Genomic DNA, 15,646 nt, shown 5'->3' with positions numbered 1-15,646 from the left:
TTTTTATCTATTCAATTCCATTTTATTTTATTCATACAGCACCAAATCACAACAACAGTCACCTCAAGGCGCTTTATACTGTAAGGTAGACCCTACAATAATACATACAGAGAAAAACCCAACAATCATATGACCCTCTATGAGCAGCACTTTGGCGACAGTGGGAAGGAAAAACTCCCTTTTAACAGGAAGAAACCTCCGACAGCACCAGGCTGGGGAGGGGCATAGATAGATCCTAGATTCTAACCTGTGCAGTTGCTTTGTGACTGAAAATGGTTGCCCATTGGCTGGTTGCATACCAGACCTCTGGGGGACAGGTTGGTCAAAGCAACTAGCAAAAAAAACCTTCAGTCCAGCTACTGGACAACCACCAACTTTTCCTAGTCACAAGGAAGTTCTTGTTTTTATCTCTCTAAATGCTTTGCAGACTTTGTTGCTTCGTTGAACTTGATGTGAACTTTATATCTGCTTTGCTGCTGGTTCTTCAGTATTTCTGGGACATTATAATGTTAGCCTAAGTGACTGACTGATTGGTTGATCAGTGTCACTTTTCTGTGTGGCCAAAAGGTCAAAAGACTCTAAAGAGACACGGCACTAGTTTAAGTATGCAGAGACACCACGTGTCAACTTTTCTGTGTGAACGTAAGAACAAATGATATGTGACCCACAGACGCATCTGAAGCATTAATAAATTTTTATTTCAGGTAAAACATTAAACAACATTTACAGAAGGACATTACATCTTCCATAATAACATTACATACAGCTCGTAACAAATAATGCAACAGCTACTCTACTGTATACTATAATATTTCACTGGATGAAGTGACTGACACTTCTGTTTTCCAAACCACTTGTGAAAATGACGTATTTTCAGTGCAGCATACAAAAAGAAAAATCCAAACGTGAAGAGAAGCTTTACAGAAAAAAGTTGCAAACACAGACTCATCGTTGAGCACGGCGAGGATGCACGTTGGCTCCAACCTATATGTTTTTCCTATTCGTACGACTTCTGCCCACACCACAAAGACTGTCAAAAATAGATGCCTTATATTTATACTCATCATATATGTACAGTCATATATGACGTCTCTTTAACAGCATTAAGGGGACACTTGTAACCCTGTATACAAACATAGTGGAAGCGTCACTTTTTCACTCCAGCGACGATGAAAAAGCACTACGTTATCAATCTCTCTTTCTTCTCTGTCACAGTGCTAAATGTGCAATTCCGACTAGTCGTTCCTTCACTGGGCTCTACGTGAAAGATATGAAGCACATTCAAGTTAAAACAGAGCTTGAACTCTGCCTGCACAGGACTCAAAAATATACGTTTTTTACAAGACTCCAGGCTCTCGAGCCTAAAAGAAGAGCATTGGGGCGTGGGGGTTGGGCTGAATGAATGAATATGAGCCACACTGAAAGTGTGCACACAAGGAGAAACATAGCAAAAATAATTATTCAGCTGCTAATACTGCCTGCAATCCCTTAAAGCCAAGCGAGGCTGGGCAATCTTAGCACAGCTCGATGGTATTAACCCTCCTCTGTCACGCTGCTTTACTGGCATTACCCACCGCCTTGCCTCCCCTTTTTTCGTGCCGCACAATCACAGCCCGGGGATGACACTGAAAAGCCGCGAGATAACTCAGAGTACAGCACTTCCACGAGTTCTCCCCTATCTGCAATAAAAGTTAAAACCAAGGGACAATATTTACATTTGTGAGGAAGGCTGGTTTGAGCAAAGCAAGGGTATATATATACTTATATTCATATATTAATCATTAAGGGCAAAGCCAGTGCATAACAGAAGAACACAGGCATTCCAAACCAGTGGCCCACAGCCGTACGTACTGTAATAACTGAAGTAGCCAACTGGAAAAGCTTCATGCTAGCTACAGCTGAGCTTTGGTTCACCACATGGTTGGCATAAAGAAGAGGGATTATTAAATTATGTAAGCACTGTATGGAAGAAAGACATGAAAACAGTCTGCAAAATCAGCCGAGAGAGTGCACGTAGGGGTTGCAGGGTTTTCTAGATGCCAGGTCTAGATGGCTGTGAAGAAATAATCTGGCAGGCAAGACATCTCTATTATGTGTGTTTGAGAGGCTGTGGAGTCACATTAGAAGCATCCACGGTTTCCATTCGTCCATGGCTTCAGATTTTTGGCTAATCAACAGTGCAGGGCCAATATTATTGTTTCAGTCGCTTTCAAACGGACTGGTAAAGAGGAAGCCATTGTATCGGTAGCACTTCACATCATCACCACACATCTAAGCTGAAATATTCAGATATTTGCACACAACACAACAAAAGAAAGACAAAAACCCAGTAGAAGATCTTTGCAGATGACAGCATACAGCTCACCTTCATCGCTGTGTCACAAAATGTTCCAAAGCACGGGCACACAGTTTGGGAATGTCTCTGCTTGAGAGCACATGTTGGTGTTATAGGGACTGATCAGAGTTAATCACCACCTCCTACTATGTGTATCTACTCCACACACACACACACACACACACACACACACACACACACACACACACACACACACACTACAAATCAGTCATTCAAATTTTTCAGAGAAAAGAAATTCCAGATCTGTAACGTAGAAGCGTAAAAATAACTCGGTGACTCAGATCGTCTGTGTCCGAGAGGATATTGCAGATTCTTTGTTAGTAACAGTAAAAGTGAAAAGGAGGATTGTCGAGGGCAGGATCAGATAACAGGCCACGCTGCCTGTGCCTTTTCTACATTAGCTCATATACATGGATGGAAGCACCAGTGCTTTGCTATTGCCCATGTTTAATACACTCACACACACTAGCACACACATGCATTTCCATTATCCAGCTGTTGTTAAACACAGTATTGCGTCTATGCGCACACCGGTTGGTGCCGTCCCCGTAGAGTTGTGTACACTGTCAAAATCGTCCGCAGAGATCGTTTGGACGAGAGAGACTTTTCAAGGTGCGAAACACAATCAGTTCCATCTGGTTCCATCGTGGAGGTCCACGGAAATATCAAACCGCTAGAATTTTCCTACAAATGGGGCCTTACTTTGGGAGTTTTGGCCTTTACTCTCGAGGATTCTGAGTGAATATTACTCACATACACATTTCAAAGTGCAATTACATACAACAGGTCACCCATAATAACACCAGCTTTTTATTGCAAATACAAGAATCCATGTCTTACTTGGATTCAATTCAAAAGAGAGAAGCCAAACGTCGGCAGTACGAGCTGACGCATACTAAGGCCTTTTCATCTCAGCTGCTCGCTGTTACCTCTGCACATGCTCATTAGTGTCCTTTTTTGAACTCTGATAATATGATACAAATAAAAATAGATTTGTCAGAGCTTCAGCAATAGGCAGGTTTATGTTTAAAAGTGCACAAACCTGGACTGTGTTCAGAGAAACCAGCCAAAGGTAATTCTCATTAATGCTGTTTTCCTCCATTAGTTGGTTTGTCCAGATAAACAGCTGCAAACCAGTGTAGCAGGAGAGACTGCAGTGAGGTCATGGAAACGAATGAGCATCAGCCAAATGTTGGTCCACATCAAATATTAAAGGTTATTTTATGGTCTTTGGTTCAAATTCTGGGTTCGTGACATTTGGCCGAGTGGTTTTTACACCATTGTGTAGTGGTTAACACATTTGCCTCAGCTCTGCAGTTTGAGACTCAGAAGAGCCACAAATTCAGCATCAAGGAGTCACAGCTGGAGTTTTCCTAGTGTCAGGAATAAATGTGTCAGGTAGGGCATCTGATGTCAAATTTGTGTCTATTTGAACAACCTGGGGTCAAGTATGCAGATAAAAGCCTTGGTAGGTCACAGGAACAGTGGACTGGAGCTGAAAAGCTCCCAAAACTCATACGTACTTCAGTCTAAGCACTGGTCCATGATAATCTCCTTCTTCTTTCAACCGTGTCCTTTCATGTAAAAGCAGTTTTACCCTGTTGCAGTACTGTGAGATGAATATTCAGAGAAGTGATGAAAATCCTGGTCAGAACTACCAAAGTAAGCCTGTAACATGAACCCACACAGCATGACGAACATCTGACAAAGAGTCTTATCTACTATTACCTACCAGATTTGAGTGTTAGTATTTACATGGGGTTTGAAGCTGTTAGCTACTTTGTTGTGAGTCCATTAACTAATAAATTAAAGCTTTAAAGCAGGTGCAGTTTAAGCTACAAAAGAACCGAGGACCTCCAATATGGCTGCCAGAGTAGGCTACCTGAAAGCCCTCTGAGATCGTCATTATTATGACGTCATTATTATAGCATCATTATTATAGCGTCATTATTATGACGTCATTATCACGGTTTTCTCCTATAATTCCACAAATGAGAGATAAACAGAAATGAAAAACTTTAGCATTCGTTGTTTTCTTTGAAGTGACTGCATTACTTCTGTTTCAGAGATGCTCGTGTGCATGGATTTAATGGCACGAGCAGTATAGTGGTGACGAGATGAAGCAATATTAAAACTGTCCATTATATAGTTTCTAGATGAGTATATCATACATACAAATATACATTCTTAAATAGGAGGCTAGTTACAAACACAAAACACAATATGTACCAAGAGTGAAGTCCTTTTGTTTATACTTAGACAATGATATATGAATTATTGGAACCTTATAAAAAGTAAACAAAATTTGCAAATGATAGCCTTAAATCTTAGGTACCGATCAGAATGCACACATGCTCTATGCTCGTCCTCTTCCTGATGCACAGCCACACCCGCGCGCACACACACACACATATCGTGAAGGTAATAAATAAAGAGAACTGGGGCTCTTTCGTGTCTCTGGATCCTCAATGTCAGCGTCTCTCTTCGTCTTTTCTTTTCCACAACAGCCACCTGAAAAGAGACAGAGACGACAACGTCTGTTAGCGATGGACTCCAGAGCGCCGACAATGTAAAAGTAACCATATCACATGTTTTATATGCTTTTCAGCAGCTAGTTGCCAAAGTTGTTAGCATAGCAAATATTTTCACAATTTTCTAAGCTCTGAGTGTTTGCCATGGCTGTGTTGGTGTTTTGAAGCTGGTCATGTCAAACAGGAGTGGGCTCCATCTCATATGCTTTTGACTTGTAAACCACGTGGTAAACCTGCTCTAAGGCACGTCATACTCACAAGCCTGCTGGATCAGCAACAAGTTTCTCGAGGTCAGATTTCAAGGTGTTTTTTTCATAAACCTTTATAGAGCACAGGGGAAAGTGTTACCTGAATGACCTGGCTACACAAGCGCAAAGCTCGTTTGGAAACGGGTCTCGATTCGAGTCATTTCTCAAAGTTCGTATCACATTAAAAGACTTCCACAGGTTGATAACTGGATAGCAGCAACAACAGGCCAGATGAAGACAGCTGAGATAAAACCAAAGGCGGAGTGAAGGAGGTGAAGAGGAGGAGGGAGATGACCAAGAGGGAGCAGTGGATGAAGAGGGGGAAAACAAGATAAAAGTGAAGGACTTGATGATGTTAAACAAGAGGGAGTAGAGGATTGGGAGGTGGAGATGGTACAGGAGAAAGAGGAGGAGAGGATGAATGTCACAGAGGAACAAGAGGAGGAGTGAGCAGAAAAAGAGGAGGAGGAGTAATGGATGAAGAAGAAGAGGGAAATGTGGATTGATAAATAATGCATTGCTTCTCTCCGGTCCCTTTCCACCCTAACTCTCCTCTTTACTGCCTCATGTTCTCTCTCTGCGTCTCTGGATGTCATTCGCCGGGCCTTTGCTCAGCAGCCCTCAGCGGAAACAGGCCTGTATATGGCAGGAATCTCAAATGCTGATTTTATTTGCTCCTCGTGACGCCAAACACGTATATATGCATCCAAATACAGACTCACGAACATGTATTTCCAAACAAGCCAGCATCACATTACCCTCTTTGTTTAGTTACTGCGGGAGTCCAGAGGCAGTAAACCATTACAGAGGCCATTAAAGCACATCCTCAGGCACTAGTGTTAGAAGGGTTCAAGTAAAATGTGCCAAGACGACATTTCGTCCCAGGATTTCTGCAACAGCCCCGTGATTCAGCCATGCTAAATGATCATTTAGTGTTGTAGTAGCAAAGAGATTACTACTCAGAGTATGTGAGGGTGCAGCAGGGTGGCTCTAAAGCTATGAAACAGCACTGAAGTCAAAACAGAGCTGGATAGACTTTCCTGATTGAAATGCCTACAGTTTATGAACGTTACTCTAACAGCTTCATTGGTGACGTTGCACACTTTCAGCCTCCAGCTGCTACTCTAATGGCTACATTGTGGCAAAGACGGGATCATCCAATCATTTTTAACCAGTATAAGTCACTGAAAGTGAGGCTTACTTTTTGGTAGGTATCATACAAAATATCGTAAAACACCACCTCTGGATTTTTAATCCCTGGTTTCAGCAGTGAAAACATCTACTAAGCTCACAGGTGGCGTCATTATCATCGGTGCTACGACTGCGTGAAATCATTTCCTCACCGTTCCACTACAAAACCAAGAGTTCAACAACTGAGGACAAGAAACAGAGTCACATATAATAATCGTTCATTCATAATAATACGCACTAACTGCACATAATTCTGGTAGCACAGCAGATAAGTGGAACATGAAGTGTACTAGATGAATTGTAAGTAAATAGCTATGTGAGCACATATATGCACTCAAAACAGCAGAAGTACCTGATTCGACATGCAGCAGTCGTTTTACAGTATAATGTTGTATTCTGCAAATTAGAGACTATTATCAGATCTGTTTTTCAAATTCTGGAGGGCAACTTCAATGACATTTGATACAGCAGAAGTGACGCACAACTACACCCATTTTAGCCAAAGCAATACCAGCCAGCCTCTTCATCGTAAACGTTTAGAGCTTTGCAAAGCACGGCTCACACTGCCGGTGAGGGATACTTATAGAACTGTAAAACACAGTCAAAAGTTCCCTGCAAGGCAGTAGAAATATTACATTTTGCATTGTTTTCTTTCGCCCTAACAGATGCAGCGCAGCTGACGGAGGAGCGAGATGCTCACATTGTGTTTCCACCCACACAGTCCCGTGAGAAGGTGTAATCAGCCAAAGTAATTCAAATCACCTGTGTGGGTTTACCGTGCATCCAGCTTAAATCTGTTCCAGGTCTGCACCAGTCTGACACCAGACTTCCAAAATGGGATATTTATCTTTCACATGCAACCTGAACATCACTATGATACGAAACACTGAGTCTGTATTTGTGAAAGCTTTCAGCAGACATCCACAAAGAACTTTTTATAAAGTTCAAATATGTATAAACAGTATTCACAAAGTTTTTTAGGACAAAGCAGCATATACATATATACATATATACATACACATTCAGACATTGCTTCAGCTCTACACGCAAACTGTTCCTCAGTTTTCCTTCACACACTAAGACTAACCTTTCCTTGCAGGATGCACACTGACAGTTCTGAAGTTACAAAAAATATTGCTTTGAATATTTTAAAGAAACATTTTTTCCTCTGAACAAAATTTCTGCTGTTTGGAATTTTATTAGATGTGCAAATTTCATTATTTCAGGACGTAACGAGTGTAAATGAGCAAGATCATTATCGTTGTAAGCAGTGGCGAACTAAACATTTACTGGTCTCTGTCTCTGCAGAAGGGCCGAAGCAGTCTGCCTCAAGGTCAAGGGTGAGGAGATACAGTAACTGTGTGTGTGTGTGTGTGTGTGTGTGTGTGTGTGTGTGTGTGTGTGTGTGTGTGTCATGGCTTCTCGCTACACGGTGTATGCCAACAAGAGCGTCATTGTTTTAAAAGGATCTGATGTAGTAAGAACAGATGTAGGCTTTTGCTCTCTCTGGGATCAAAGAGCACCAGAAAGGTGTGTGTGTGTGTGTGTGTGTGTGTGTGTGTGTGTGCGCATCACGGGGTTCCACTTGGGAGGCAGATGGAGCTGGTGGGTGGGTTTTGTCAAGAGGATTTAGCAGGCGTGGCCAGCTGCTGCTGGGTGTCCTTTAATAGAGATAGTCACCCCCACCACCACCCTCGGAAAAAGAGAAATCCCTAAAATGCTCTGTGTTGGGGCAGATGCACAACAATACAACCCAACACGACCATCCAAGAGCAAGAAAATAGAACCAAATTCAGGGTAAAGCAGAATGACAAGGTAGTAATGTGCAATAACCTTGAAAGATTAACAATGGTGCATTCAATACACTGCAGTTGTCCATAGTTGTGCAACTCTGCCACCTCTCTTGCACCAGTGTCAGTGACGCTGTGAGCCAGTTGTGCCTTGTAGCATTACATTACATTACATTAGCATTACAAGCACAAGCTGGGGTATTTTTCATAGGAAGAAAATGAAGATAAGACAGAATATGTGGGCTCCATCTTTCAATTATTGGAAGAATTTTTGCAGCACCTGATGAGAGTTGATGCCAGCTTTGGTTGGACCCGGGTCTACGCATCCAAGACCTGGAAGATTTGCTGAGAGTCGAAGCAGTTAGCAGTAGCATTTTGGAAGTGGAGCCACTGTCTTTCCAGGCCAACACTGTGCTGTCACTTCATTATTTGTCCATCCTTGAAGCAGTAAGTACATGGTAGCTCATCCAACAAGCCTTCATGACAGATGTTCCCACCTGGATTTGGCCCTCTATACACCTGGGCTTTTTCTCTTATCAGGATCTTGGTCCACTGTAACCAAGATCCTGTCATGAATAACAAACATATGTCACCTACTTGTGGGTTGTCCTGGTCCATCAGTACGGTGCTGTCTAAACCCTACCTGTGTGGTAACAAAATCCCTTGTTTCCATGAAATGGAGCGATCGTGGCTCAAGAGTTGGGAGTTCGCCTTATAATCGGAAGGTTGCCGGTTTGAGCCCCGGCTCGGACGGTCTCGGTCGTTGTGTCCTTGGGCAAGACACTTCACCTACCGCCTACTGGTGAGGGGCCGATGGCGCTTCTGTCAGTCTGCCCCACGGCAGCTGTGGCTACAACTGTAGCTGCCTCCACCGGTGTGTGAATGGGTGGATGACTGGGTGTGTAAAGCGCTTTGGGGTCCCTAGGGGGGGACTAGTAAAAGCGCTATACAAATACAGGCCATTTACCAAATGTTCTCTGAGTGGGCGCTAACACTAGACAAGCTACATATAAATATCAGTGCACCCCATGCTATTCCATTCAGTAGCTGAATTTTTATAAATTGTGATAATAATTATTTAAATTTTTTTTAAAAAGTCACATTCACACTTGAAAACACTGCGTTCCAACAAATTTGATTTGTAGTACGGCAGTCTTTTTTGTTCTGATCTTTCTGATGAAGCCCGGATTTGTGGAAGACTCACTGTGCAGAACACAAAGTGAACCCTAAGGTCTCTAAATGTGACCTTAGGGTTCAACACAGGGGACACTTGTATATCTAGCTATGTGTATACGTGATATATATTTAGTATATCTGGAAAACCAGTTATGAGTTAGCTTCTGATGATACTGGGAAAGGTTTGGGGGCCTGAAGATGTCCAGAAAACAGATACGTATTATTGCCTACATATTCTGCACACTGAAAGACGTCTGTTCGCAGCGATAACGACGCACATGACCGTGAGAAAATAAAACTCTGGAGTCTTGCTGGTAGAAATGAGCATTGTCGTATCCCATGAGCTAAAATTAAACGCAACTGTAGAAACACGTCACCAAGTTTGGCACAGCAACAGGCCTGACTGCAACTCTGCTGCATAAGCTGGAAAGCCGTGGGTTTTTACCCTCCCTGCTCACTTTTTGCTGCTCCCCTTTCTCTTAATCCAACTCTTTCTATGCCTCCATTTTTCCTCCTTGCCCTCCTGCTCCTGCCATGGTTTATAAATCATTCCCCAAGTTTCCAACCAGCCACTCATCTCATAAACACACAGCTTTCCTCTCTGATTTCTCATCAATGTAAAAGCTGTTAGCATCAGTGAGAAGTCTTTGTGGAAATATTAATAACTCTGTGTTTGGTTATCATTTCACGATGAAGCGAAACAGAAACTAATTCCAGCTTTGGCTACGTCTGTTGCGTGGCTTCACAAATGTTTCTAAAACTAGCTAAATCAGGTTCGCAGGCCCCATTCTGCTCCACCCCCACATCCATCCAAGCCCCCAAAACAAGGGGTCACAACCTCTGACCCCTCTCCCGGCAGAGAGGTCGCTCCGTGTCTGATCTAGTTTAATGAACTGAGTCACACTGCCCTTTAAATGCCATTCAATGAACACCCTGAGCTGGGAGAGTGCTGATGGTTTAATAAGCTGCTTTATGGTGTGTGTGTGTGTGTGTGTGTGTGTGTGTGTGTGTGTGTGTGTGTGTGTGTGTGTGTGTGTGTGCATACATTTGCATGCATGCACAAACGAGTGAGGCTCTGCACTGTGAAGTGTTGGATATGTGAGTGAGTACACGTGTGTGAGATGAAGCTTTGGATTGATTCAAACTTACATAAGATATTTTCCACATTCTTTTTATTCACTCTTTCCTCTTTTCTGGAACTTGACTTAAACGTTGACAGTAATTTTGAGAGGAATGCAGTGTTGTGGCCAGGCCTGCGATGAGCTGCCACATCTACGACAAACTCTCCACTGTCTCACTGACAATTAACAGAAGCAGGGAGGAGGACGAGGTAAACGTTCCACTTAATAGCTGGACACTCAGACGACTGTTTCCACATGTACTGACACACACACACACACACACGCGCGCGCACACACACACACACACACACACAGGCAGAATTTCCTCAGCTTGTTGGCAGCTTTGACTACCTTCATTAATCAAGACGAAGCTGTTTTCTTAGCAGACACTGTTTAATACAGAGGCTACTGAGATTTATCTAACGAGGTAGGGAGCCCGTTTGCTTTAGTTTATTTAGTAATCCAGTCTGGATTTTCTTGTATTGTGTGAAAATACACAAACACCATGATCCAGATTTGTTTTGACATTTTACTGTAGACCCGACCTGAGCTAAATGGTAACAGTTGCAACATTTTTCTCACGATCGCAACTTCAGCATTTTATTTTCACAACATTTATTAAAGTGGGCCGATTCTGCTTACGTCTAACTACATATTATTATTCATACTTGGACTCTACCAGAGCAGATGTGAATGATTCACAGTTATTTATCTTACACCAGGCACTGATCCGGCCCCACAGCTCACCCAGCTGCTCCTCTTCCTTTAACGCTGCTTCCTACTCTGTCAGTGCCCCTCACAAACACTCGGTTTGTGTCTGTGCTCAGTGCTGTGTGAGGATATCTACTCTTTATGACATCATACAGATCCAAGAGTAAAACAGTATTCAGAGCTCCGTGAGCCTGAGATTTTGGCTCAAGTTTAATTTTAGCATCCACCACTGGAACTTTTTATATATTTATGAGAAATTTATAGGAAAAGTTTTTCACTTTTACAACACCACTGAGATTTTTTTAAACGTTATTTTCTAAACGTTTGTGTCCCATGGATGCTTTATCCTACAGGCTGTCATCACAAAGTTTTAGTGCCCCTGTAGACAAAATACAAGAAATCCTCTTCACAAACAACAGAGAGAAAAAGGTAGAAAACTCCTCTTTACTCAGTATATACTCCTATGGCCTTGGTGCTATCTTTGAATGGTTTACTCAGTTGGAACTGAGGGTTTGTGCTTTTGAATGATGTATAATTAGATTCAAACGGGCTACTGCCGTTCAAAATGCAACGGTAACAGTTTGAGTCTGCCTGAGTGTTGAGGGGTTATAACCACAAGTGGCCACAAAGTTCCAAATAATGAAATCATTGTGTCAGCTGTGCCTGGAATCCCTCCCTGCTTGCTACACACTGCACAGCCACTCATTTCTTTTAGTGTCTCAATCCTGAGTGTGTAAATATATCCACAACATAGTACATGAACAAATTACACAACAGAACGCACAAAGACTCCAAACTACACTGCTCTATATGACACCTTATGGTTTCACTTCACTTTTTTCTTTGTAGCCTGTAATTCACTTTATCTATCAGCAGAACACACAGCTGATGCAGATCGTGTCCCAGTGCACACTAACTGCTTAAACACATGTCTCAGTATATGTGCTCATACCCTTTCATGTGCAAAACATGTACATGCATGTATATACCTGGTAGTGTAGTGCATACATTTTGGCAGCATAGCATCTCAAATTTAGCACGGTGAACTGTCCACAGGAGCTGTTGTGGTAACAAGCTAGCTAACAGCTAGTTGGTTAGCTTACGCGTCATCATTTATTGTGTGGATGCCCTCAAGGGCATCCACACAATAAACCTTAACTACTCCCTCGGTTTTTATCTGATTTTCGCCATTCAAACTTTAAAAAATTCTGCTCTTTCTGGCTATATCTTTTGGTGCTCAAAACTTCTATACTTTTTGAGATATTGAATTTTTTTTGCAATATTTTTTGCCCATTTCTGCCATATCATCAGTGGCCTCACTGATTTTGCTTGCCGGATTGACCTGTGTTTTAGCTCAGTGAGATGAGCATCCGATCTCAAACTGGGAGGCCCGGGTTCAAATCCCGCTTATGGCAACATTTCTTTCAGTCAACAGTTACACTTTCTTAACTCTTTTCAACACAAATTTCAGCTTTTTCACCACTTTTCAGCACAAATCCCAGCTTTTTCAGCTGTTTTCAGCAAAAAACTCTTTTTAGCAGAATTCTGCTCATTCACCTCTTTTCTGCAAAATTTTCAGCCTTTTCACCTCTTATCAGCACAATTCTCTGCAGCTTCTGCTCATTTCACCAGAATTGTCAGTCTCTCCACCTCTTCTTTGTGAGAATGAGTTTGGCGCAGTGAGATGGGTAGCCACCTTAAGACCAGAAAGGCCAGGTTCGAATCCTGCTCAGGGCAACCGCTTTTTCGCAGCAGACATCTTCAGCGTTAAGGCATCCACACAGCATTTTCGCAGGAAATGCAAATTTTTCTAGTTAGATTAGAGATGAGATTAGATGAAACTTTATTTATTCCTCGGGTGGGTTCCTCCGGGAGATTCAGTTTCCAGTAGCACAGCACCGACAGAAGTTGCAGAATGTGAGCAGAAATATACCCTGTTGAAGTATCATTTTCCATTTCCATCCTTCTATACTCAATTTTTGACAGTATACCTGAGTATTTTATGTATCCATACTTAACAATGTGAAGGCAAAGCAAATGTGGAAGAAGACAACTTTAGGCACAGGAATAAAGCTAGCTACTAGCTGGTGTTCCATCTGAAGTGGGAAGCCAGAAATTCCAAATTCCGAGTCGGAAAGTTTCAGCTGGAAGGCCCTCCTCACAATCCAAGATGGGAACAGAGTCCATGAACAGCAGAACTCTATGTCGTGTATTTGTAAATGTCTAAATAACTGAGTTTTGGGGTATGAAAGCATAACCAAGGCCTCCAAATGGAGAAATGCAAACAAATGAGAAAAACTGGTAAAAATTCTCGATTTGATTGAATAAAGTAGGATTTGTGGTGAGACGGTGTGTTGGGGCCTCTCCATACAAGCAAGAGATTCTGCAGAGGCTCTGCCTGGCGACCTGCACTCTGCTGCTTTTAGCTGGGAAAGTTATTTTAGCTTCATGCTCATGGCTTACAGTCCCAAATGCACCGTGTCTGACAACACAGAAACTAACATGGGCTACATGGCAGATTTTGACTTGCTTTTTTAAGGCTGTAGGCAGTATTGTTTTTGGATTACACATGTCGGGATCTGTACAAAAACTCACGGTTAATCACATTTGACCGTTTTTCGTTGCTCCAACCGAAGTGGATGGGGAATAAAAATCAAACTCTGTCTTGTGTGTATTTGGAGTTTAACAAACCGTGGGAGTGCTATGTGTTTCTGTCTGTGCACAGCTACTCAATAATGTGGCTCTGAAATAAAAGAGTTTTAGATCCAGTTGGTAGGAAATGGGAAAATGAACTCTCAGCTCTGCAGCTTGCAGACTTGCCAGCTCCCTCTTTTCTAACACAAACACTTTTCTCTTTGTTTTTCTTGCCTCAGTTGTCTGGGCCAGAGTCACTGAGTATGAGTCTTTAAAGCATGCATAGACACAATCCCAGACACACACATTCTGTACCAGAGACAGCCTGCACATTCATATGTTTCCTATTACCCCAGGTCCTGGCAGCACACGCTTTTCTGTTCACGTAGTCCAGGATCAGCAGTTAATAACTGGAGTCACAAAAGCCAGCTCATTCTGCACACGACACGTTCTCTACACTTGTCGTGCAAACACTAAACATACAAACTCACTCCTGCTAGTGTTCACATACACGCATTCTCAGGCCACTGAGACTTGGCTTTTCTAGCGCAGGTGCAAGTTATCACGCACACATTCCTGGCTGCTTTGAGGTCTGGATTTTAAAAGGAGCTCATCTGCAATGACGTCAGCATCAGCAGCCCCTTCACTCCACGGACGTTTCAATCATCATACAAGCTTCGCAACATTCTGAAACCGTGTTTGGACCGACCTCCTGAGCAGCCCTGAGGCAAACGGGGCTCGTGTTCTAAAAGAACTCTGTGCTAAGGTTATTTGAAATGTCATTCCAAACATGTTCTCTGCTCCTAGAGGGAGTTTGGAAGACTGCTGACCAGACCTTCTGTAAAGATTTGGCTAAAACGATGTGTCTGAATTAAACATTCAGTTTCCATAACTGAACGATCAGTCAAGGATATTGTTTAAAGGTCAAAATGTCCTTACTTTTAGATAGGATCTTCCTCTTCGGTTCTAGCTAATAGAAATATCTTGGTAAAACATTTTGAAAGTAGCAGTAACGTGTATTTCCTGCACAGAATCCTCAATAAAAGTTGAGTGCTTTCCACTGACTTTTACTGCTGGCAAACTGGAACAGTCTCCGAAAACCTTTCCCTTCAATCAGGAGTTGGAGTGACACTATGACCCATTTTAAGCATAGCGAGTTGCGATCTCACTTAAAGTGCAGCTCAGGCTAAATCAACATGTGCTGTGTTCTGTGTGGAGCTGCGATGAAGAATAACGCATACTAAGGGTCAGAGAACGCTCTGAGTAGTAATGCCTTTATTCACCAACTCACAAACACACCCACTCGCTCGGGATCGCCAGGTTCCCGTTCCATAAATCCTTGTTTGGGGGTATGTTTTTCTTGTCTAAGGCTTGGCTCACTTCCCCCTTACTGGGGTTTATGTAAGGTGATGGAAACACTGAGAGGACGCTGGAGGACACAGATAGGAAAAGGAGCGCGTTAGAATGAGACGAGCAAAGCAAAGCAAAGAAGAAAAGGCTGCTAAGAACATTTGTCAAGTGAATCGTTGGCGTGGGAGAGCAATTGAGACAGAGCGGATAAAAGGAGAGGAGCAGAAGATGTTTTAAAGTAGAATCAGTGGTAAAGTTAGGAGGCATGTGGGGCTGCTGCCTGACATTTACTCTAGGGGCTTCCCTGTTAATGCAAGCCTAAATCAGCAACCTAATGCTCAGCCTCAACACAAATATCACCATCACACTCCATTAATCTAGACTTTGCAGGCCATAATCAGAGCCCCTCCATGGGGCTTGGATAGCACTGCTCCACCAATGAAAAGCTCCATAATTTAACACAGCTGTTAAACTCCTTAAACTAAACTTGTTGTCATACATATAAAAAGAAATTCATCATTAAGATGTTTGATAAGTG

General features: G+C 42.5%; 1 protein-coding gene across 6 annotated transcripts in view; it reads right to left on the bottom strand.

The window, feature by feature from the left end:
* Positions 1-677: 677 nt before the first annotated feature.
* cdk14 (cyclin dependent kinase 14) overlaps positions 678-15,646 on the bottom strand; it is a 247,147-nt gene continuing 232,178 nt past the window's right edge. For all 6 annotated transcript variants that reach the window (XM_082551038.1, XM_082551040.1, XM_082551043.1 and 3 more), the window contains one exon: positions 678-4,867. The gene's annotated coding sequence lies outside the window, so the exon portion shown is untranslated. The remainder of the gene's footprint in view (positions 4,868-15,646) is intronic.

The sequence above is a fragment of the Aulonocara stuartgranti genome (assembly GCF_965226115.1).
Source record: "Aulonocara stuartgranti genome assembly, chromosome: 11".
Classification (NCBI taxonomy): Eukaryota; Metazoa; Chordata; class Actinopteri; order Cichliformes; family Cichlidae; genus Aulonocara; species Aulonocara stuartgranti.
This window is presented reverse-complemented; position numbering and strand designations above follow the sequence as displayed.